This window comes from Leucoraja erinacea, chromosome 6 (assembly GCF_028641065.1).
Source record: "Leucoraja erinacea ecotype New England chromosome 6, Leri_hhj_1, whole genome shotgun sequence".
Taxonomy (NCBI): Eukaryota; Metazoa; Chordata; class Chondrichthyes; order Rajiformes; family Rajidae; genus Leucoraja; species Leucoraja erinaceus.
Window position 1 is genome coordinate 31,034,605 of NC_073382.1, and position 24,152 is coordinate 31,058,756.

The 24,152-nt window shown below is 43.4% G+C and overlaps 1 non-coding gene across 1 annotated transcript; it reads left to right on the forward strand.

The window, feature by feature from the left end:
• Window positions 1-14,253: 14,253 nt before the first annotated feature.
• On the forward strand, window positions 14,254-14,388 carry LOC129698492 (U4 spliceosomal RNA). The gene has a single exon (XR_008723678.1). It is a non-coding gene; the product is annotated as a U4 spliceosomal RNA (small nuclear RNA).
• Window positions 14,389-24,152: the final 9,764 nt, after the last annotated feature.

Sequence of the window (24,152 nt, forward strand, 5' to 3'; positions counted from 1 at the left end):
GTAATGGTGGATGGCTGTTTGTCGGGTTAGAGACAGGTGACTAGTGGGGTGCCTCAGGGATCTGTGTTGGGTCCTTTGTTGTTTGTCATGTACATCAATGATCTGGATGAAGGGGTGGTAATTTGGATTAGTAAGTATGCAGATGATACCAAGATAGGGGGTGTTGTGGATAATGAAAAGGATTTCCAAAGTCTACAGAGTGATTTAAGCCATGTGGAAAAATGGGCTGAAAGATGGCAGATGGAGTTTAATGCTGATAAATGTGAGGTGCTACACCTTGGCAGGACAAATCAAAATAGGACATACATGGTAAATGGTAGGGAATTGAAGAATACAGTTGAACAGAGGGATCTGGGAATAACCGTGCATAGTTCCTTGAAGGTGGAATCTCATATAGATAGGGTGGTAAAGAAAGCTTTTGGTATGCTAGCCTTTATAAATCAGAGCATTGAGTATAGAAGCTGGGGTGTAATTTTAAAATTGTACAAGGCATTGGTGAGACCAAATCTGGAGTATGGTGTACAATTTTGGTCGCCCAATTATAGGAAGGATGTCAACAAAATAGAGAGAGTACAGAGGAGATTTACTAGAATGTTGCTTGGGTCTCAACAACTAAGTTACAGAGATAGGTTGATTAAGTTAGGTCTTTATTCTCTGGAGCGCAGAAGGTTAAGGGGGAACTTGATAGAGGTCTTTAAAATGATGAGAGGGATAGACAGATAGACAGAGGACATGACTTGAGAATTAAGGGACAGAAGTTTGGGGGTAACATGAGGGGGAACTTCTTTACTCAGAGAGTGGCAGCGGTGTGGAATGAGTTTCCAGTGGAAGTGTTGGCGGCAGGTTCATTGGTATCATTTAAAAATAAATTGGATAGGCATATGGATGAGAAGAGAATGGAGGGTTATGGTATGAGTGCAGGCAGGTGGGACTAAGGGAAAAAAAGTTGTTCGGCACGGATTTGTAGGGCCGAGATGGCCTGTTTCCATGTTGTAATTGTTATATGGTTATATGAAAATGAAATAAGAAAGACAAGAAGAAGGGAAAAAAAAAAATTGGAGAAGAGAAAAAGAGGAAAAATAGATAGTAGAAAATAGAAAAACATGAAGTGTGTGTATAAGAAAAGAAAAAATGGAAAGTAGAAATAGGAGAAAAAGACCCTTAAAAGATACATTTTCAAATCTTTATTCGGAGATGTAAATCTATCCACGACCTGACCTAAAATCAGTAAGCTTTACGCTACCGCTGCATCACATGATTCCAAAAAGTCGATGAAAGGAGACCAACTCCTTATGAATTGGTCATATCTATCTATTAGTCAGAGTCTCATTTCTTCAAGGCGTGCTATGTCCATCATATTCCTAATCCACAGTTTAACAGTTGGAATAGCTGTATTTTTGTAGCGTTGCTGGTTAGAGAGCAGATTAACGCAATAGAAAGGAAGGACATTAGCTTGGAGGATGTGGAATTGATATGGGTAGAGTTGCGAAACACTAAGGGACAGAAAACGCTAGTGGGAGTTGTGTTCAGGCCACCTAACAGTAGTAGCGGAGTTGGGGATGGCATCAAACAGGATATTAGAAATGCGTGCAACAAAGGTAAAACAGTTATAATGGGTGACTTCAATCTACACATAGATTGGGTGAATCAAATTGGCAAGGGTGCTGAGGAAGAGTATTTCTGAGGAAGAGGATATGCGGGATAATTTTCTAAACCAACATGTAGTGGAACCAACGAGAGAGCAGGCTATTCTAGATTGGGTATTGAGTAATGAGGAAGGGTTAGTTTGCAGTCTCGTTGCAAGAGTGACCATAATATGGTTTGAGTTCTTCATTAGGATGGAGAGTGACATTGTTAATTCAGAAACAAGGGTCCTGAACTTAAAGAAAGGTAACTTTGAGGGTATGAGACGTGAATTGGCCAAGATAGACAGGCAATTGATTCTTAATGGGTTGATGGTGGATATGCAATGGAAGGCATTTAAAGACTGCATGGATGAACTACAACAATTGTTCATCCCAGCCTGGCAAAAAAACAAAAATCAGTGAAGGTAGTGCATCCGTGGATTACAAGGGAAATCAGGGATAGTATCAAAACAAAAGATGAAGCGTACAAATTAGCCAGAAAAAGCAGCCTACCACAGGACTGAGTGAAATTCAGTCCAGCAGAAGAGTACAAAGGGCTTAATTAGGAAAGGGAAAATAGATTATGAAAGAAAACTGGCAGGTAACATAAAAACGGACTGCAAAAGCTTTTATAGATATGTGAAGAGAAAAAGATTAGTTAAAACAAATGTAGGTACCTTGCAGTCAGAAACAGGTGAATTGATCATGGGGAACAAGGACATGGCAGACGAATTGAATAACTACTTTGGTTCTGTCTTCACTAAGGAAGACATAAATAATCTTCCGGAAATAGCAGGGGACCGGGGGTCAAATGAGATGGAGGAACTGAGTGAAATCCAGGTTAGCCGTGAAGTGGTGTTAGGTAAATTGAATGGATTAAAGGCCAATAAATCCCCAGGGTCAGATAGGGTGCATCCCAGAGTACTTAAGGAAGTAGCCCCAGAAATAGTGGATGCATTAGTGATAATTTTTCAAAACTCTTTAGATTCTGGAGTAGTTCCTGAGGATTGGAGGGTAGCTAATGTAACCCCACGTTTTAAAAAGTGAGGGATAGAGAAAAGGGGAATTACGGACCAGTTAGTCTAACGTCGGTAGTGGGGAAACTGCTAGAATCAGTTATTAAAGATGGGATAGCAGCAGATTAGGAAAGTGGTGAAATCATTGGACAAAGTCAGCATGTATTTATGAAAGGTAAATCATGTCTGACGAATCTTATAGAATTTTTCGAGGATGTAACTAGTAGAGTGGATAAAGGAGAACCAGTGGATGTGTTATATCTGGACTTTCAGAAGGCTTTTGACAAGGACCCACATAAGAGATTAGTATACAAACTTAAAGCACACGGTATTGGGGGTTCAATATTGATGTGTATAGAGAACTGGTGGCAGACAGGAAGCAAAATGTAGGAGTAAACGGGTCCTTTTCACAATGGAAGGCAGTGACTAGTGGGGTACCGCAAGGCTCAGTGCTGGGACCCCAGCTATTTACGATATATATTAATGATTTGGACAAGGGAATTGAATGCAACATCTCCAAATTTGCGGATGACACGAAGCTTAGGGGCAGTGTTAGCTGTGTGGAGGATGGTCGGAGGCTGTAAGGTGACTTGGATAGGCTGGGTGAGTGGGAAAATGCATGGCAGATGCAGTATAATGTGGATAAATGAGTTTAATAGCTGAATATTAACTCAACATAGGCATGTGATGATCTCACTGAGCTCTGCCAAGTCAGCAGTGGCATTGCTTAAGGTTTGCAGAATTGCCAACCTAATCAGAGATTTGAATGAACTTTTATCAACTTTGCTGTTCATTTTTGATGCAATTAGATATGTATAATTGTTTAATTGCAGTTAACAGGACCCACCAAAATAATGGTCGGACTAAATAATGTTGGACCCATGGGAGAAGACAACAACATGGCTCAGCATATTATGTGATATCTGTGGCTGAGATACTCTTGGTTGATGACAACTTGATTTTAGAGTCCACAAGGATCCTCCCACAGATTGATTCCACCCCCATACCCACTTCCAAACACTTCTACTGCAGGATCAGACATTGGCAAATTCTAAAGCAAGCAAGAATGTGATTAAGCAGTGTGTGAATTTAAGATTTAATCTCCAGACTTCAAACGTTAGAGATACAGCATAGAAATAGGCCTTTCAGCCCACTGTCCACACCGACCAGCGATAACCCCATACTCTAGCACTATCCTACACACTAGCGACAATTTACAATTAACAGAAGCTAATTAACCTATGAACCTGTATATGTTTGGAGTGTGGGAGGAAACCGGAGCACCCTGAGGAAACACACGCAGTCACAGAGATAACGTATAAACTCCATACAGATAGAACCCATAATAAGAGACAAACCTGGGTATCTCGCGCTGTAAGGCGGCAACTCTACCATTGCGTTGCTGTGCGGGTGTGCAAATGTGGAAAGGAAACAGGCGACAATGGATAGTATTGAACAGATCCCTTTCTATATTATAGACACAAAAATCTTGGAGTAAAGCCCCTGTTCCACTTAGGAAACCCTAACGGAAACCTCTGGTGACCTCGCTCATGACCCAAGGTTTCCATGAGGTCGCCGGAGGTTTTGATCACTGTCGCTAACGGTCGAAAGTGGTTTCGATTGTTTCAACAAAATCAAAACTGGCCTCGACTAAAAATAGGTTGCCGTTTGGTCGAAGCCAATGGAGTGGGGTCGCTATTTACTTATAGGCAGTCGAAGGCCATCTCCTTTGCGGACCGGCGATTTTGATTGGCTCATTGGAGTTTTCAGGACCTAGAAGGCCCGCCGGAAGGTAAAATACCCACTAAATTTATTAAGCTTCTTAAATCAGTCTCCACTCCTTCGCCCCACTCTCTCCCACTTCTCTCCTCCTCCCCCTTCTGTCTCTCCCTTCTCTCTCTCCCCTTCTCTCCCCTTCTCTCCCCTTCTCTCCCCTCTCTCCCCTTCTCTCCCCTTCTCTCCCCTTCTCTCCCCTCTCCCTTCTCTCCCCCTTCTCTCCTTCCCTTCTCCCCCCCCCTCCCCCCCCCCCCCGCGCTCTCTAAAGGACTTACCGTGCTCTGTGGCAGCCATTTACCTTCCACGTCATTGCACAGACAGCGCTCCTCCGCTCTCAATGGCCCCCACCTTCGTAATGTGTTTGTGTGTGTGTGAATTTGTGCATGTGTGCGATCGGTAGATGCAGCTCGCGGTTCGGGAAGTCGCGGTTCGGTCGATCCAGGTCGAAGCTTTCCAGGTGAGTGACCAAAACCTCTGGCAAACTCATGGAAACCGTGGGTCGTGGGTAAGGTCACCAGAGGTTTCCGTTCAGGTTTCCTAAGTGGGACAGGGGCATAACTGTCTCTTTCTAGATTCCTTGTTACTATCTTATTTCTCATGGAGCTTCCATACCTTCCTACCAGTAAAGAGTAGGAAATGAGCAGATCGGGTTGATGGACCAAGACTAGATATAGGTCCAGCTTGTAAAAATTGCATTCAGTACATTCATGTTGGTACTCTCTGGATTGCTATGTTACATGATCTATTCAGCTACCTAGTCCTTATGAAAAGAAAAATATATATTATTGCAAAGACGTATAACATTATGTTTCTTCTATCCAAGACAGACTCTTTCAATTTGTTTTCAAAAGATTACGATGAAGCTTTGACATCAGTCAGCATCTCATATACCCTTTGCTGCTTCCCCAGTGGTATTCTGTAGTTTGCAATGTGCCCCAGGAAATCAGCTCCTGCGCCTAGCTGAGCAGAGCTGGTCAAGTCTTGCAGCCTCCAACAAAATTTTGTCAGTTTAGGTTCATGGCAAATATGTTAGATACCAAATAAGAACTCACCTATCTGCTTTACCATTGCACATATGTCTAAGTAACTCGGTTGGTAGGAGGTAGGAAGGAGACAGAGGCAGTGGATCTACAGAGTGAAAGACCTCCTTCTCTTACCAGGTTGTCATCATCCTCTTGCTGCATATCTTGCAGAATGAAGGATGGAAGGAGGATGAGGGATGATTAAAGACAACAATTATAACTTTATCAGTGAAGGTTTTCAAAGTTGTCATTATATATATGGTACATAGAAAAGTACAGCATAGGAACAGGCACTTCTGCCCAGAATAATTCCTTCTAAATTGATGCCAAGATAAACTGCTCTCATCTACCTGGACATGATCCATGTCCCTCAATTCGCAACATATCCATGTGGCTAACCTAAACACCGCTTAACTGCTACTATCATATCCATATCCACCATTACTCCTGGCAGCATGTTCCAGGCACCACCACCATCTGATGAACAAAGCCTACCCCACACATCTCTTTAACTTTGCCCCTCTTGTCTTAAAGCTATGCATCGAGTCTTTGACATTTCCACTTTGGAAAAACATGTTCTGACTGTCTACCCTATCTTTATCTTCCACTATTGTATATACTCTATCAGGTTTCCCTGCAAACTCTGGTGTCCAAAGAAAACAATCTAAGTTTTCCAATCACTCCTTATAGTTAATACCCTATAATCCATGCAGCATTCTAGTATACCTTTCCTGCACCCTCGCCAAATACTCCACGTTCTTCTTGTAATGGGGCAACCAGAATTGTATGCAAAACTCCAAATGCAACCTAACCAAAGTCCTATAAAGCTGTATCATGATTTCCTGACTATTATACTCAAGTACCACTATATTATATATTGTTTGTCATTTGTCTAGACTGAACGCCAGTGTAAAGTAACAAGTGTCCATAAGGTTGACTGCAATACAATTCTATCACTGAATGGTTGCAGGACTTGCAGCAGGATTTTGACCAGTTGGGCTGAGGAACAGTTAATGGAGTTTAATACAGATCAGTGCGTGGTGTTGCATTTCGGGAAGTCAAGCAATGGCAGAATCTACATGGTGAATGGTAGGGCTCTGGTGAGTATTGTGGAGCCTAGACAATGGTGTCACAGGTAGATAGGGTGGTCAAGAAAGCTTTTGGCACATTGGCCTTCATTAGTCAGAGTATAGAAGTTGGGATATTATGTTACAGCTGTACAAGACATTGGCAAAGCCACATTTTGAGCACTGTGTCCAGTTTTGGTCACTCTGCTACAGGAAAGATGTTGTTAAGTGGAAAGGGTGCAGAAAATATTTACTAGGATGTGGCCAAGACTCGAGGGCCTGGGCTATAGGCAAAGGTTAAGCTCTAGAATTTTGTTCCTTGGAGAACAGAAGGATGAGGGGTGATCTTGTAGAGGTGTAAAAGATCATTGCATGAATAGATTGGGTAAATAGGCTGTATCGCGGAGGAGGTAGTTGAGGCAGGTACTATTACAACGTTTAGGAAACATTTAGTCAGGTAAATGGATAGGATAGTTTTAGAGGAATATGGGCCAAAAGCAGGCTGGTGGTAGTAGTTTAGATGGGGCATGTTGGTCATTGTGGGCAGGTTGACATCATGACTGTATGACCTGATGCCCTGTTTCCTATTTCCCTTCCTAGTTTGCAGTGCAAATTAAATGTTTTAATATTTGCAATATGCCTTTAAGGACCTAAACTGCGCCTGTTGTTTGCATCATCAGTGCAAATGCTCTGCCTAATTGGTCAGGAAACTATTACTTGATATGCTAATTGAACAACTAAGCTATAATTCCTTCTAAATCGGGGAAGTCATCTCTCTGTATATATACTTTGTGCAGACTCAATGCCATGCACCATAGTCCCCACCAGACTTGCTGATAAGCTGCTGGATCTGGGACTGAACACTCCCCTGTGTGCCTGGGTCCTGGACTTTCTGACTGCCAGGCCCCAGGTGGTCAAGATGGGTAGACATACCTCCAACCTACTCACCCTGAACACAAGATCCCCCCAGGGTTGCGTCCTCAGCCCCCTACTGCAATCCCTGTACACACATGACAGTGTGGCCAGGTTCAGCTCCAACTCCATCATTAAGTTTGCTGATGACACAGTGGTGGTGGGCCGGATCTCTGATAACGATGAAAAGGCCTACCTGGAGATGGTGGCTAACCTGGCAATCTGGTGTCAGGATAACAGCCTCCTCTTGAATGTACAAAAACTAAGGAGCTGATTGTTGACTTTAGATGGGCACAACAACCAAGAATGTATATGTCACTGGGGATTAATGGGACTACTGTGGATAGGGTGAGCAGCTTTAAATACCTAGGAGTCTACATCACAGAGGATCTGACATGGACAACACACACTGCCACACTGATGAGAAAGGCAAGGCAGTGCCTTTACCACCTCAGGCTGCTGAGGAAATTCAGAGTCTCTCTGAGGATTCTTAAATCCTTCTACTCTGGTGCTGTAGAAAGCATCCTGACCAGAAACTTCTCTATCTGGTTTGGCAACACCTCTGCCTAGGACAGGAAGGTTCTGCAGAGAGTAGTGCGTTTGGCCGAATGCACCATGGGAACTACACTCCCCCCCTCCTTGCAGGACCTATACACCAGGAGGTGCAGATCCAGAGCCTGCAGGTTCATGAAGGGTCCCTACGCCCCTGCAATGGACTATTCCAGCTGCTGCGGTCAGGCAAGCGCATCCAATGTCACGCAGCAAAAACAGAGAGGCTGAGACGGAGTTTCTTCCCACAGGTCATCAGGACTGTAAACTCTGATCTCACCAGGACATAAATACTGTTGCGTCTTCTTTTTTTAATGGAAACACTGGTTCTGTTCTGTTGTTTTGCACAATCCCACAAGCATTGCCACTTTCATTTTACTGTACATCTTCTATGTGTATGTGACAAATAAAGTTGACAACTTGACTTTGTATATTTGGGTAAAAGATTATCTGACAAAAACATCAGTTTCTCTGTTTGAATTTACCTAATTATGTTTCCCTGTTCTGCAGGTAAAATCAACTCAACTTTTGAAAAAGAAACACCAAGGAAGTGTAGAAACATCTTTAATTATACGTATACATAATTCTTTCTTCTTATAATAAAAGATTAACTGTTGTACAGCACTGTAATTAAAACTGTCTACACCAAAAACTTCCATGTTCCTTGTTTACAGCAAGTAAGTCAAGATACAATCAAAATCATATCTTCTCAGCAGATCTCTTCACAGAAGGAACAAATATGAAAAAAAGTCTCCTAATATTTGCAGATGCAATTAATACAGTCCAATAATCATGTGGTCAATATGAAAATTATTTATACAGAACACACGCAAAGGGCCTGTTTCCATGTTATGTAACTCTATGACTATATATGGGACATACACAGATGATAACACAGGTTGATTTCAGAGATGGGAGATGTTTATTTCCTCTACTTTAGAAATTGGATTAGAAATAAAACATTGTTTGCTTCTGCCTCAGGTGTAAGTCATGTATAAAATATTTTGGCACTCTGTTTTGATCATGTCACTGCCACTGAGATCATAAGTCCTCCATGGTACAACATCTGATAGGTACTGCAACGTTTATGAGTTCCCCATCTGCAAAAGGACAATCCCTGCATTATTGGGGAAATAAGTGAAAATTAAATCAATGTGCCTGTGAGGAACATTAAAACGTGAAAGGCATAGATAAAGTGGATGTGGAACGGATGTTTCCACTGGTGGGAGAGTCTAGGACCAAAGGTCATAGCCTCAGAATTAAAGGGTGGTCTTTTAGAAAGGAGGTGAGGAGGAACTTCTTTAGTCAGAGGGTAGGTAAACTGTGGAACTCATTGCCACAGAGGGCTGTGGCTGCCAAGTCAATGGATATTTTTAAGGCAGAGATAGACAAATTCTTGATTATAATGGGTGGCAAGCGTTAACCATATAACCATATATAACCATATAACAATTACAGCACGGAAACAGGCCATCTCGGCCCTTCAAGTCCATGCCGAACACTTATTTTCCCCTAGTCCCATCTACCTGCACTCAGACCATAACCCTCCATTCCTTTCCCGTCCATATACCTATCCAATTTATTTTTAAATGATAAAATCAAACCTACCTCCACCACTTCCACTGGAAGCTCATTCCACACAGCTACCACTCTCTGAGTAAAGAAGTTCCCCCTCATGTTACCCCTAAACTTGTGTCCCTTAATTCTCAAGTCATGTCCTCTTGTTTGAACCTTCCCTACTCTCAATGGGAAAAGCTTATCCACGTCAGCTCTGTCTATCCCTCTCATCATTTTAAAAACCTCTATCAAGTCCCCCCTATCATTCTGTGCTCCAAAGAATAAAGACCTAACTTGTTCCACCTTTCTCTGTAACTTAGTTGCTGAAACCCAGGCAACTAAGTTATGGGGAGAAAGCAGGAAAATGGGATAAGGAGGCAGGGGTCAGCCATGATTGAATGGCGGAGTGGACTCGATGAGCCAAGTGGCCTAATTCTACTCCTATAATTTGTGACCTTGTGAACTTGTAAAACACATAACATCTCTGACTTGTTCAATCAAGGATCCTGATCATCCGGACCATGCCATCTTCTTGCTGCTACCATCGGCAAGAGCAACAGAAGCTTGACTCGCACACCAGGCTCAGGTGCAGCTACTTTTCTATAAGGTGCTTGAATTGATCTGCACATTTCTAATCCTACGTTGGCAATGCAACAATACAGACCATCTCTTGTATTACCATGGACTTGTTTATTAATTGTGTATTTTTGCCCTAATGTCACTTTATTGTTTCTTTTTACTGCCTTTGATAATTCATGTTTTTGTGTGTTGTCTGAGTATGTGCCTGTGATGCTGCCGCAAGCAAGATTTTCATTGTACCTTTAGATCACTGTACTTGTGCATATGTCAATAAAAACAACTTGCACGAGTTTTAAAAGCCTTGTGCCTTCACTTGAGGAAGATCTGCCTGTTAGGAATTGGCCAACAATTATATCTGTGGTTCACACAAAAGCAATTTAATTTGCTTGTTGTAATTTATGCATGGGATTATGTCTATAAAGTTACTTACTTAGCAACATAAATTGGACCAAGCATCCTTTACCTTTTGACTCACAGTAAGTTCAAAATCAAACCACACAGCAAGCTGAAAATGGTCTATCTATTAAGGCTCCCCACTGGCACATTAATATTATTTTCATTGATTTCCCCAATATGGATTTACAGGGATTGACCTTTTGCAGAGAGATGACTGATAAAGATCACAGTACGTATTAGACACTTTACCATGTGGCACATGATCTCAGTCGCTGTGACATGATCATAGCACAAGGCCCAACTGGGCCATTTCATTTACTGAAGATTGTATTACTGCGTTGAATAACTTCTCCTGTGCCCCAATTGCCTGCTCTCTTCCTTGTTGTCCTCCTGCTGATTTATTCGCCCAATTTTCCCCTTCCATTTCTGTTCCAAATCATTCTGTTTCACAGCCTTTGCATCATTGGCTCGCCCTCTCAAATATCTTTAGGCAGCACATAAATATGACACCAGGTCTCGCTGCATCTCCCCTTTCCCATCGGCCACCATGTTAGATAATAGTCTGCTTTCCGGTTTTTGCAAAACATGATAACCTCACATTTATCCACATTATACACTGCACTGCCCACTCACCCAACATTCTGCCCACTCCCCCAGCACGATCCACCTTGCAGCTGCAAGCTCAGGCAATGGTTGCTGGTTGAGAGCATGCTAGGCTGCTCCTGAGAAAACAAAAGGAATGATATTGTCAAGCAAGGATCTCTCAATTACAACTATTAGGGAAAATATGATTCCTATTAATCCTACCAAATCTAAATTCCAAATCTGCATAATAAATAACACTGATAACTCTCTTGCATTTACAGAATGGAAAGTCAGTGATTGATGGTGGTCCAGTTTATATCCCCCCAGAAAATTCAGGCCAGTTAGTATGTCTGATGCTGAAAATGTCTTTGGTTGTAAAAATTCAAATAATTCACTGGGTCACATTGTGTGGTGGTGAATAATTAGCCAGTCACTGTGGACCAGAGTGTTGTAAACTTCTTTGCCTGTGCACCACAGATATGAAGTATGGGACAGGTTGGAGCTGGATGATAGCACATCAAAACTCTCATTGATCATACTGAGCTGAGAGTCTGGATAGGGCATCTATCTTGTCCCTCAGCATTCCCATTCAAAATAATTGCCCACCTTCATTAAAAGATCGATCAGTAAAGATAATAATAATAGTATTATTATTATTATTATTATTATTATTATTACTAACAATTACAATAATAACAATACAGTTTACGATTATTAATATATTGTATAATAATAATAATAATAATAATAATAATAATAATAATAATAATAATAATAATAATAATGGAAATTGCTCATTTTTATGCTTCCCCCCAGTCTAGTTTCAGTAAAAACACTGAATCAAGCACTTGAAACAACTACATTTTATTTTAACAAAAGTGCATTGCAGTTCAACTACTGTACTTATCCCACTCTGGGTTTGATCCTCGTATCTGCCTGTCCAAGCACTCTAGGCCTCGCTCAGACAGAGACACTCTAGAAGCTCATGCAGTCCCAAGCACTCTCCCAGAAGATCGATGCTGGACCTCCTAGTAGCGGACTTTTATATGTCCCAGGAACTCGAGGGGCCGAACCACATGGGGGTGGTCTCTTAATAATCCAATTACAGATATCAATTAACCCCATACATAACAGACATTTCCCTAACCCAATAATACAGCAGCTCAATACATTGTATTCAAACCAGACTTCGCAAGGAAGCCAACTTAGAAACATTTACCTTTGACTGCAAGAAACCCAGACAAGGCTCAATACCTCATCCAATCAACACTCGGCAAAGTTGAAATCTTCAACATTATTTACAATTACTATTGAGTGAAAAGCCATCTCACAGAGAGAGTTTAACACTGTGCTTCCAAAAGCTCTGCCATCTCTTCCAGTTTGTCTGAAGTCAGGATGTGTTGGGTTAGGGAGATAGGGTATCCACATCTGGATCAGATAAATAACAATGAATCTGTGCCAAGAGATCTGACCAGCAAAATCTGGCCCTTTTTGTAGAAATTGTTTATCTACATGGTGTGTTCATGAAGCAAAAAAAAAAATGTAACCACTGCATTCTGTCATCTTCAATTAGTTTAGTTAGATCAGCTGACAAGGAAGGTTCCCTCTGAGGTATTGGGATATTGAAACTATAGGGCCACTTATAAAAGCATAAAAAGATGCCCTTCATTTTGGGTGGATGATAAATAGTCTTCCCATTGGTTGTTTTCTGTAAAGGAATCGAGCTTCAGCATTTTTGTAACATGAGTAGTTTGGACAGATGTATGTCTGATTTATCACCAGTTTTGTAAAAGTGCTGTTTTACACAGAGAAACATCCTTTTGACCTCGTTGATCAGTCAGATGTTCAGTTTTGGTCTGTCTTGTGAAAGTGTCTGTCAGTATTACTTACAAGGGTTCTTATTGAGACTCTCCTCAAATTCTTCAGGATTGTTCTTCAATCATTTATTTTACTTTTTTTAGTATGCCCATTTGTTATCTGAGACAGAGTAACTTTTCTCCTATTGAGGACAACCAAGGCAGATTCTGAGCAAATGCATCATAAAATATAGTATCTGCCTTTCAACAGATTAATGATAGGACAGCACATATGCTTCCTGCATACTTTGATTTGGTTCTTAGCATAGTTAACATATGTTCCCAAAAAGCACTTCACACCTCATTCTAAGTTCCAATATTAAAAGGAAGGATATTGGGAAATCAGTTGCCAATCCATCTATATTTTTCCCCTCTCCCCTCCTGCCCTCCTCCACCTCCCATGTACATTCCTGCCTCTGGCTTCACGATTCGCAACTCTTCAATAATTTTGTCTCACACCAATATCTTCATCTCTGGCCTTTGTTCAATCATTTGCCTATTTTATTTCAAAGTCACGTGAGTGACTATGTGAAGAGCCCGCCAGCCCGCATGCGCATCAATACGTCTAACGCATGGCGCGAGTCGGAGCAGTTCGAAACTGCTCTGGCAGGTAAGTCAATTTTATTTCCAGCGGGCCGCTTCGATAGCGGGCCCGGAGTAGCTATGGAGGTGGCCGGGGTTTGGGCCGCCGTGGAAGTTCCAAAAGGAGCTAGAGAAAAATTTTGCAGCTACCGCCGTTTGAGCTCCGCACGGGAGCAGGCGGCCAAAAGTGGTGGCCGCTATGGGGCTCCATAGGAGCTGGAATGATGGCTGCCGGCATCACAGCTCCGAACGGGAGCAGGCAGACAGATTTGGAGGCAGCCGTGGGGCTCCGTAAGGAGCTAGGATTTCATAAATTTGTGGCAGGAGGTTTAGCAGCCGGTGAGTTAAAAATAGCCTTGGCCAGGAGCTACCGCTCAGGTAAGCTCAGCTGCCGTAGTGCCGAGCAATTTCAAACATAGTTGCTGTTAGCTGAGGGGCTCAGCTATGCTGCAGCAGCATATAGTGTATGTTTTATTTTTGGGTGGCTATAAATAGAGTTGCCATTAATAGCGGTTGCTACTCGGTCATGTTTGTGACTATTGTCGTAGATAGCAATCAAAGGTCATGTTTAATTCTTTAGTAATATAACGATATATCTTATCATGCCAATAAAGTTTATATTAAAAATGATAATTACAAAGGACATTTATTATCACATAGACCAATGGTGTAGTGAAATTGGACTTGCCATTGCTGTCCAGAGCTCCTGGCTTAGGAAGCCTTTTTTGAGCAGCTTTGCGCAGTGGCAGTATCATATGAGGTTTACCTGAGGCACGATTATTGCTTATTGAAAACGTTTCCCAATACCCCCCTATGATTATTTGAAATATAGTCGGAATGGCAATTTTTGACAATCTCTGCGGAGATTTAGAACAAAAATAAAATGTTCCTATCAGACACCTGCGGGAGCTACACCTGGTGGCATCGTTGTAATTTCTGCTCACCAGAGGAGACTGTTAGAGATTATTTTATAAAAGACTCCAACTATGTGGATATCGATAGAGCAGCCAAATCTCTGATTTAATGGGATATGCTTCTTTTAATCATATAAACGTAATTGCCTGTGACAACACCTGGCAGGGTTGCAGTATTTCTACCACTCTATCTAGCGGACTATCGGGTAGAGGTGACTCCGAGTATAATGCCGGCACATCCGGGTCTTATGGGGGCCAGAGGCGCTCCAGTACTTCCCTGTAATACTCCATTGGGGCTCCAGAAGGGAGCAAGGACTCGGAGTCACTAGCAGGTGCAACCTGTCTGTTCAGTATAATGATGATACCAACCAGATCACCGATCTGCACAGCTAGTCCCGGTTCGGCTGCTGAAGGGAGCAGCCTGACAACCCTGAGTCGGGGCAAAGTCAAAGCCAAGTCTGTGGGACAAATCTTGTCGGATGATTTGGGACATCTATGGCAGATGCGATTGGGCGTTTGTCTCAATTATTACATCTGATGAATCAGATGGTGGCACAAGAAATGTTCCGTGTTACGGAGGCATGTCAGGCAGCAGCTCCTGGTTCAGGGTTGCATATTCATCCCACTCGGATGAACGGAATGATGGAGATGGTGCCAAAGTATATGCACACATGCCTGAGGCAGCTCCTGGTTCATGGTTGCATAAGTCCTCCCACTCGAAGTGATAGAGATGGTGCCATATATTATGCTCCATATTACGGAAGCATGCACAGGCAGTTCATGCCATATGCCTGTAGCTACCCATGGTTCAGGACTGGAATAATCCTCCCACTCGAAAGACTATCGGAGATGGTGTCACAAAATATGCTCTGTGTTATGGAAGCATGCACAGGCAGTCCGAGGCATACGCATGTGGCAACGCCTGGTTCAGGGTTCACTATTTCTCCCACTCTAAGAGAGTGTCAGAGATCAGTATGGAACTGACTCCGAACATGACTCCAAACTTGACTATGTGCCTGAATGAGTGGTCTGGCCAAGGACTAGAGGGGTATATGTCTGATACTTCTCAAAATTACAGAAACATGGTGCAGGCCGAATCGGTTTAGCATTTGGCTAATCTGATCATAGGTTTACTTACCCAGTTTAAGATGGATGATTGGCTTTCTGCAATTTAACTGATTCAGAGAATTGATCTTGTAGTTGCATACTCTGCCATATTTATACAGGTGAGGCACAGATTTTGCTGGTTCGATAGCAAAGCTAGTGGTGAAAGCCTATGCTGCCCTACTCAGATTAAAGGGCATTGTGTCATCGAGTTTTAGGTAATATGCAAAATTTGCAGCTGATAAAACTTATGGGTTATCAGTAGATACCTTTTGCGATATTACAAATGAGGCAACATGAAATTTAACAGTGCCAATTGTGCCTATTCATTCACGCCATGATAAGGCGGCTGAAGCAACTATTATTTACTCAGTCACGAGTGACGGCTGGGGCAGCCTGTCTTCTCGGCAGCTAGCTCTGCACGATTTTATGAGTAGCTTGTGAACAACATATGTGAGTTAATTTTAAACGGAACTAACAGAGGTTTGTGTGGCTCACTGTTTGAGCCTAGAGAAGTGTTTATATGATAGCACATTTGGCATTGCTTGTGCTGCTTTGTCATTTTCCATAGTACCATAAGTTGGACAATAAATGATTTGTTATTCGCCCGCTGTTCACTAACATTATGCAGGGTGTCTTTTATTTGACCACTCTAGTAGCCTACACTCATTGTAGTGTGCGATGTATATCAGTAAATTATTATGCAAATATTCTTCTCCTTTTTCCTAATGGGAGCAGTATTTTAAGATGATTATGCTTTCAGCAACTGATCTCAGCCTAAAGAAGCCAGCCTTTACTCAATCTCTGGCTTGGTCTCTACGTCATAACTGACATTAGCATAGCTTGTTATGGGAATGATCTCATAAGCAAAATGAGCAGGATTGCGTGCATTTGAAGTTGACAGCATACCCACCAGAGCAGAGATCGGGGATGTCATTAGATTTACAAGTGCTCTGAGTTTGCTAGTACCTTTGAGATGAAAGATCGTTTCTTTTTTTGTTATTCGATAGTCTCAAGATATTGCTGATGGCTCATTAGCAGCCAATAGAATGGATTTTCCCATTCTTCATACAGCAAGAGGCTTACATAGTGCGTATTAATAAATTATAAAATTTGGTTGAATATGTCTGGCTATTTGCAGATAAAATTTTGGACAGTGTTGCATGAGTTATTGTCTAACTCAAGTCTATTGGGACTACGGTCCGGTTAAGAACAATAGCATGTATGCAAATTAGCATCATTATATTAATAACCTATGTTTTTCCTACCATTAATGGTTTATCTGTTTAAGTGTTTCACACACAGTTTGGGTTAGTGCATGAAACGACAGAGCTTTGAAGTCTTCAGTCACTCATGTGACTGAAATAAAATAGAAAGATTAAACGAGAATTTGCCGTTTGAAGTTTGATCATTATTTTGTGAGAAGTTGAAGTGAGGCATTACGTGCCCTCCACTCCCAACCCTACTGTTCATAAAGATCAACCGGTAGTTCTAAACTCGTTAATCCTTCTATAGCTTAGGTCAGCAACTAGTCTGTGGTTCCATACAGCTACTTTAAAGATTGACGCACATGTGGGCTAGCAGGCTCTTCACGTAATCCCTCATTTCTACTTCTCACAAAATAAAGATCAAACTTCAAACGGCAAGTTCCCTTTTAACCTTTCTATTAAAATCTATGAGGCCTCTCTCATGGGCTTCAGCTATGACTGCCTCTTTGTAGGGTATGTCAAACAATCATTGTTCTAGGCGTACACTAGCCCTGTCCCCAAACGCTACCATTGCTACATTGATTACTGTATCGGTGCTGCCTCCTGCACCCATGCAGAACTCACTGACTTCATCCACTTCACAACAAATTTCCATCCTACACTCAAATTCACTTGGACCATCTCCGACATCTCCCTACTGTTTCTGGATCTCATTGACTCCATTACAGGAGACAGACAATTGTCTGACATCTACTACAAACCTATAGGTATCTAGACTACACTTCTTCCCACACTGCTTCCTGTAAAAACTCAATCCCCTAATCCCTATTCTCCTTCTACAACGCATCTGCATCCAGGATAAGGTTTTCCATATTACATCATCGGAGAAGTCCTCATTCTTTAGAAAACGGGGGTTCCCCTCTTCCGTTATAGATGAGGCTCTCACTAGGGTATCCTCGATATCCCACAGTTCTGCCCTTGCTCCCCCTCCCCTTATTTGCAACAAGAATAGAGTTGCATCAGCCGTCGCATATACCATAAAATCCTCCAACATTTTTGCCACCTCCAACGGGATCCCACCACTGGCCACATCATCCCATCCCTACACCTTTCTGCTTTCCACAGAGACAGTTCCCTTCACAACTCCCTGGTCAATTTGACCCTTCCCACCCAAACCATTCCCTCTCCTGGTACTTTCCCCTGCAACTGCAGGAGATGCAACACCTATCTCTTTACCCTCCTCCTCGACTCAATCCAAGGACCCCAACAGTCTTTCCAGGTAAGGAAGAAGTTCACATGCACCTCCTCCAACCTCTTCTACTGTATCAGCTGTTCCAGGTGCCAACTTCTGTACATCGGCAAGACCAAGCACAGGCTCGGTGATCATTTTGATGAACACCTCCGCTCAGTCCACCTTACCCTACCTGATTTCCCGGTTGCTCAGCACTTCATCTCCTCCCCCCATTCCCAATCTGACCTCCTCCATTGCCAGAGTGATGCCCAGCGCAAATTGGAGGAACAGCACGTCATATTTCGCTTGGGTAGCTTGCTCCCCAGCGATATGAACATTGACCTCTAACTTCAAGTAGCCCTTGCTTTCCCTTTATCTCCATCCTCTCCATTTTCCCGCTCTTACTATCTTTGACTACATATTATTGCTGTACCACCCACTCCCCTGACATCAGTCTGAACAAGGTTCTTGACCTGAAATGTCACCCATTCCTTCTTTCCAGAGATACTGCCTGTCCCGCTGAGTTACTCCAGCATTTTGTGTCTCCCATCTATCACCTGCCAAGCTTTGTCCTGCTCCTGCTCTCTTCCAACTTTCTTCCCCTCCACCCCACCATTAAATCTGAAGAAAGGTCCCAAACTGAAACAATTGGTAAAGCCATGAGAAGGAAATTCATGGCTATGATCAGGAGAAAAATTGGGGGTGGTGGGCAATTAGGGAAACCAAGTGGTTTGGCTCAAGGGGGACCCAAAGTCTTCACTGTGAGGCTAGGAGGAGCAATATTGCCTCGGCTGGCTCACGGAAAACTGAAATCCAATCTTTCTAAGTATTTTCTAGCATGTGCAGTGTACTTTTGTAAAATAAAGAAGACCCACATTTCAGACAATTGCTTGAATGAAATATTTGTCTGTTTTTATCTGCATGCCACTACCATAACAAACTTACAGAAACTTCCTTATCAGGGGAACTCTGTGGCAATATTGCTGGATATAATATGAGCGGGAGGATATTTGTAGGAAATAACTGATTTCAATCGAAGGTAGACACAAAATGCTGGGGTAACTCAGTGGGACAGGCAGCATCTCTGGAGAGAAATAATGGGTGATGTTTCGGGTCGAGACGCTTTTTCAGACCTGAGCTGGAGGATAAATGTGTTTGAACAGAAATGCTATAGATGTACTTACGGGCCCTAAGAAAAAAAGCCTATCTGGACCAGTCCAAGGAAACATGTTGCTAGAAATCAAGATTTTCCAGGACAACTATAATAGCTATTTGCACATTTCTGCATTGACAAACCCTGGAACACAACCAGTAGCTAGACTGCTTTACTCATGGAGGTCAAGATTATTATCACTCTAAGCAGCATACGTAGCAACAGATGACATGCCATAGTTTGCTGCTCAGCACAGCCATAGGGAGGCTCCTCATGCTCAGGGGAAAGCACTTCCGAAACATCTGTTTCCATGGAGACTGAGGCTTAAAAGCTAATGGACTTGCTTGCTTCACCAAAGTCTAGGTGTTGATAGATTGCATGCACATTCCACTTCAGCCACCTTTTCATAATCTAGAGGTGCTCCTCCAAGACAAGGGTGATCGCTCCCAGAAATTTTAAATCTTGGGATTAGGATAAATTGATGCTTACTGTTTGGCATGGATTGGTACACTGCAGAGCCTTTTTCCGTGCTATTATATCTCTACGACAGTGCACCTTGTCTCCCATATTTCATGGCAAAGCTGCCCCAAATGCTCAATTAAGTTTATCAGCTCCTTTCTTGGCATTTTCATCCTGTCTATGCATCATCAAGTGAAATGAATATACTTTTTGAAAGCCACAGCACAAGGAGTCATGTGGTGAAAGCAATGGTCCCTTCAAGTTAAGATTCCTCTGACCAGACTGGTTCTCATCAAAAAAGTGAAAGTTCTGAGAATGTAACTTGAATCTCCCGGTCACTGGCATTCAAGAGACAACTGCCACATTGTACAAAACAGGACTACGAGCTATCCTTCATGAAGGGGAATGATAAAAGACCTAGCAGCTGTCACTCTGTCTTTTAAGATTATTCCCTGTTGTTCTAACTTTTCTATTGCTGAAAAGCTGGCAAAGAATGAAAGAGACAATGTTAGTCAATGATCTCTAACGAGACTGAATAAAACTCTATGTTGGGTCTTGTATAGCAAAGTATTTGTTGAGTCCTTGTCTTTTGTGAGTTGAAAGAGACAAGATTGGAGGAACTTTTCATGAGGAGGGATACCCAGGACAGGTGATTGACAATTCGGCAGAAGGTAAATGGAAGCTAGAGGGTGCTGGTTGCAGAGGGAAAACCCATACATTAGTGTAGTCATGGATGCTACAATGAAAAATATAACAAGGAAGCACAACCAAAAACATTAGTGAAGATACAAAATTAAATGCTTGGTACATTTTCTGGATTGCTGACAAATTGCAAGTGATCGCAAGGAGCATGGAGATGTTTCTCTCTAGCTATGCACAGAGATTGGGGCTCGTTATTTTGAGTCTGAAAATGGTATACATATTTCTGCTAGCTAGCATCGAAATTCTGATGTTATAGTGCCAAAAACAGATGCAGACAGTGCCCATTCTAAGTTATTGTGCCTCTTTAGAGTCTCAAGATGATGCTTACCATGTCACAGTGGAGCAAACTGTGAAGTTGAGTGAATAATGAACTGTGCTGTGGATGGAGCCAGATTATTGTTCTTGGGGCACTGTGTGATGTCAATCAGGAACTGATCATTACTGGCAGGGAGCTGGTTGCTTTGTTTTTTCAGCATCAGAATGGAGCTAACTGAGAAAAGTTTGGATTCAATTGGAATAAGATTGCAATGTACATGATCAAAGAGCTGACTATAGAGAGACCACTGCAGCTCTTTCATCTGTGAGTTCATAATAATAATAGCCAAAAAAACAAGGTTATACAGTGATAACTTTTGTAAGTGGTGAAGTGAACACCCATGTTGATCTTTTTTCGCAATGGTGATTATGGATGGTTCAAGAAAGACTGAAATATTTGTCCAGAGTCGAGACTCAATAGACAATAGACAATAGATGCAGGAGTAGGCCATTCAGCCCTTTGAGCCAGCATCACCATTCAATGTGATCATGGCTGATCATCCACAATCAGTATCCTGTTCCTGCCTCATCACCATATCCCCTGACTCCGCTATCTTTAAGACCCCTATCTAACTATCTCTTGAACGCCTCCAGAGAATTGGCCCCCACTGCCTTCTGAGGCAGAAAATTCCATGGATTCACAATTCTCTCGGTGAAAAAGTTTTTCCTCATCTCCGTTATAAATGGCCTAACCCTTATTCTTAAACTGTGGCCCCTGGTTCTGAACTTCCCCAACATCGGGAACATGTTTCCAGCTTCGCATGTCCAATCCCTTAATAATCTTATATGTTTCAATAAGATTGCCTTTCATCCTCCTAAATTCCAGAGCATAGAAGCCCAGCTGCTCCATTCTATGAACATATGACAATCCTGCCATCCCGGGAATTAACCTTATGAACTTACGCTGCACTCACTCAATAGCAAGAATACCCTTCCTCAAATTTGGAGATCAAAACGGCACACAATACTCCAGGTGTGGTCTCACTAGTGCCCTGTACAACTGCAGAAGGACCTCTTTGCTCCTACACTCAACTCCTCTAGTTATGAAGGCCAACATGCCATTCGCTTTCTTCACTGCCTGCTGTTCCTGCATGCATAATTTCAGTGACTGATGAACAATGACCCCCAGATCACGTTGTACTTCCCCTTTTTCCAACTTGACACCATTTAGATAATAATCTGTGTAAAGGATCTTAGACGTAGTCCTTAGTCCTTCACTAAGTCTTTATTAAGACACTACATCCACACGTCCCAGCACTGACCACAACTGGTCTACACACGTACTGGAACCTACAGGGGGAGGGTGCATGCAGATACTACAGTTATACTACATAAGGTGGGAGTGTCAATATGGTAATGAGGTAACTACATATTTGGTTGCATGCATAACCATCTACATCCTTTCCCGTAGAATAAACAGCAGCAGGGTAATTATACAAACCTGCAACATAGTAACAGTATCAATTATCAAAAAGCACAATATTAAGCAAAATCGCCATACCGATCAGGGGGCAGGACAACTCTACCTGAGCGGGTCCGTACAGCACCCTCACCCTCACTCCCCTCCCCCAAAAGAGAGAGGCAGAGGCGGAGAACAATGTGGGGACGGCGGATCAGACAGAAAAACAGGGGACTGGCCAGTAACCGGTGGACTGCGAGGTGGCGACTCCCGAGGCGGATAAGAAGAAGAAGAAGAACCAGTAGGCGAAAGACGTGAAGAGAAGAAGAAGAAGAAGAAGAAGAAGAAGAAGCTGAAAAGAAGAAGAAGAAGAAGAAGAAGAAAGAAGAGGCACCGTGAGAGGCACGAAGAAGAAGTAGGGGCACGAACCGGCCGGGGAGCTGAAACAGGACCGTAGGCGGTAGGGGCACAACAATCCACAATCCGAGGAGAGTCTAGCCACGGAGAGGGAGGCTCCGGGAATGGAAGCGGGGGCGCAGGCTCCCGGACAGCTAACAGATGTTGGCGACTGCGACGGTACACAGTGCCCTCGTAGTCTACTAAATAGGAACGAGGCGAGTCTGCCACCCCTACTATAGTGGCAAGCTTGGAAAACCCGGTAGGTGTCTGCTTACGGACAACCTGACCCGTTGTGAGGGGAGGTAAGGGGCGGCAAGACTTGTCGTGGGACCGGCGCTGGATTTCGTGGCGTTGAGAAATACGGCGGTGGACCGCGTCAGGGTGGCGTACCACCGGGACCAGCGACTGCTGAGCGATTGGCATTGGCGGCCGGAGGACACGGAACATGAGCCGCTGAGCAGGTGAACCCAAAACACCATCTCTAGACACATTGTGCAGATTTAACAGTCCCTGATAAAAATCGTAGTTTGACAAGCGAGACTGCTCCAGCAACGTCTTCGCGCTGCGCACAGCACGTTCAGCCAGGCCGTTACTCTGAGGGAATTCAGGACTGCTAGTAAAGTGAGTAAAGTTCCATTTGGTAGCGAAGGCAGCAAATTCAGCGCTTGTAAATTGACGGCCGTTGTCAGTCTGGAGCTTGACCGGGGAACCAAAGGCAGGAAAGTTACGTCGCAGCTTGCCGATGACCATCTCCGATGTGATGGTGGGAAGAAGGTCCACTTCAAACCAGGATGAATACGAGTCCACTAACATCAGGTAGTGCTTCCCACGCCACTCAAAAATATCTGCAGCCAGTGAAGACCAGGGCATGTCAGGGGCCGGCTGCTGCAACAGGGGCTGGCGCTGCTGGTGAGGGGCCATGGAGTTGCACTCGGAGCACGCCGCCACTCGAGCCTTGATATACTTGGCCATGGCAGGCCAATAGTACTGCCCTTGAGCATGAGCAACGGTAGCGTCAGCACCCGGATGCCCCAAATGAGCAGCAGAGTAGTAAGCATCATAGAGCGAGGCAGGGATCACCACCTTGTGACCTTTCACGACGATACCCTCCCGAACCACAAGCTCATCCCGAACCAGGAAGAAAGCAGGCAGAGAGTTAGGCTTGCGGGGCCACCCGCGCATAATGACAGCAGACAGCTGTTGCAAGTCAGGGTCAGCAGCAGTGTGCTCGAGCAGGCACCGCAGCTGCTTTGAAGGGACAAAATTCACATTAAGAACGTGCAGGTCTTCCTGCTCGTATGGATGCTGGGCACAGGAGGACTGAGGTGCCCTCGACAGAGCATCGGCAACATGCATCTCGGTACCCCTCCTGTACACAATGTTGAACTCGAACCGCTGTAGCTGTAGCATCATCCGCTGCAGACGGGCCGGGGCAGCATGAATAGGTTTGTTTAATATCGTAACCAGCGGCTGGTGGTCTGTTTCTACTGTGAACTGAACCCCAAAGAGAAAGTCCCGGAACTTGGAGCACGCAAACACCACAGCAAGGAGCTCCTTTTCAATTTGAGCATACCTTTGCTCCGTGTCCGTCATGGTACGAGAGGCAAACGAGACAGGCAGCAGAGAATCTCCATCACAAAGTTGCATGCAGGCTGCACTGAGACCAAAACGAGAGGCATCGCAGGTCACCACAATTGGGAGTCGGAGATCGAAAAACCGGAGAACCGGAGTGTTGACCAGCATTTT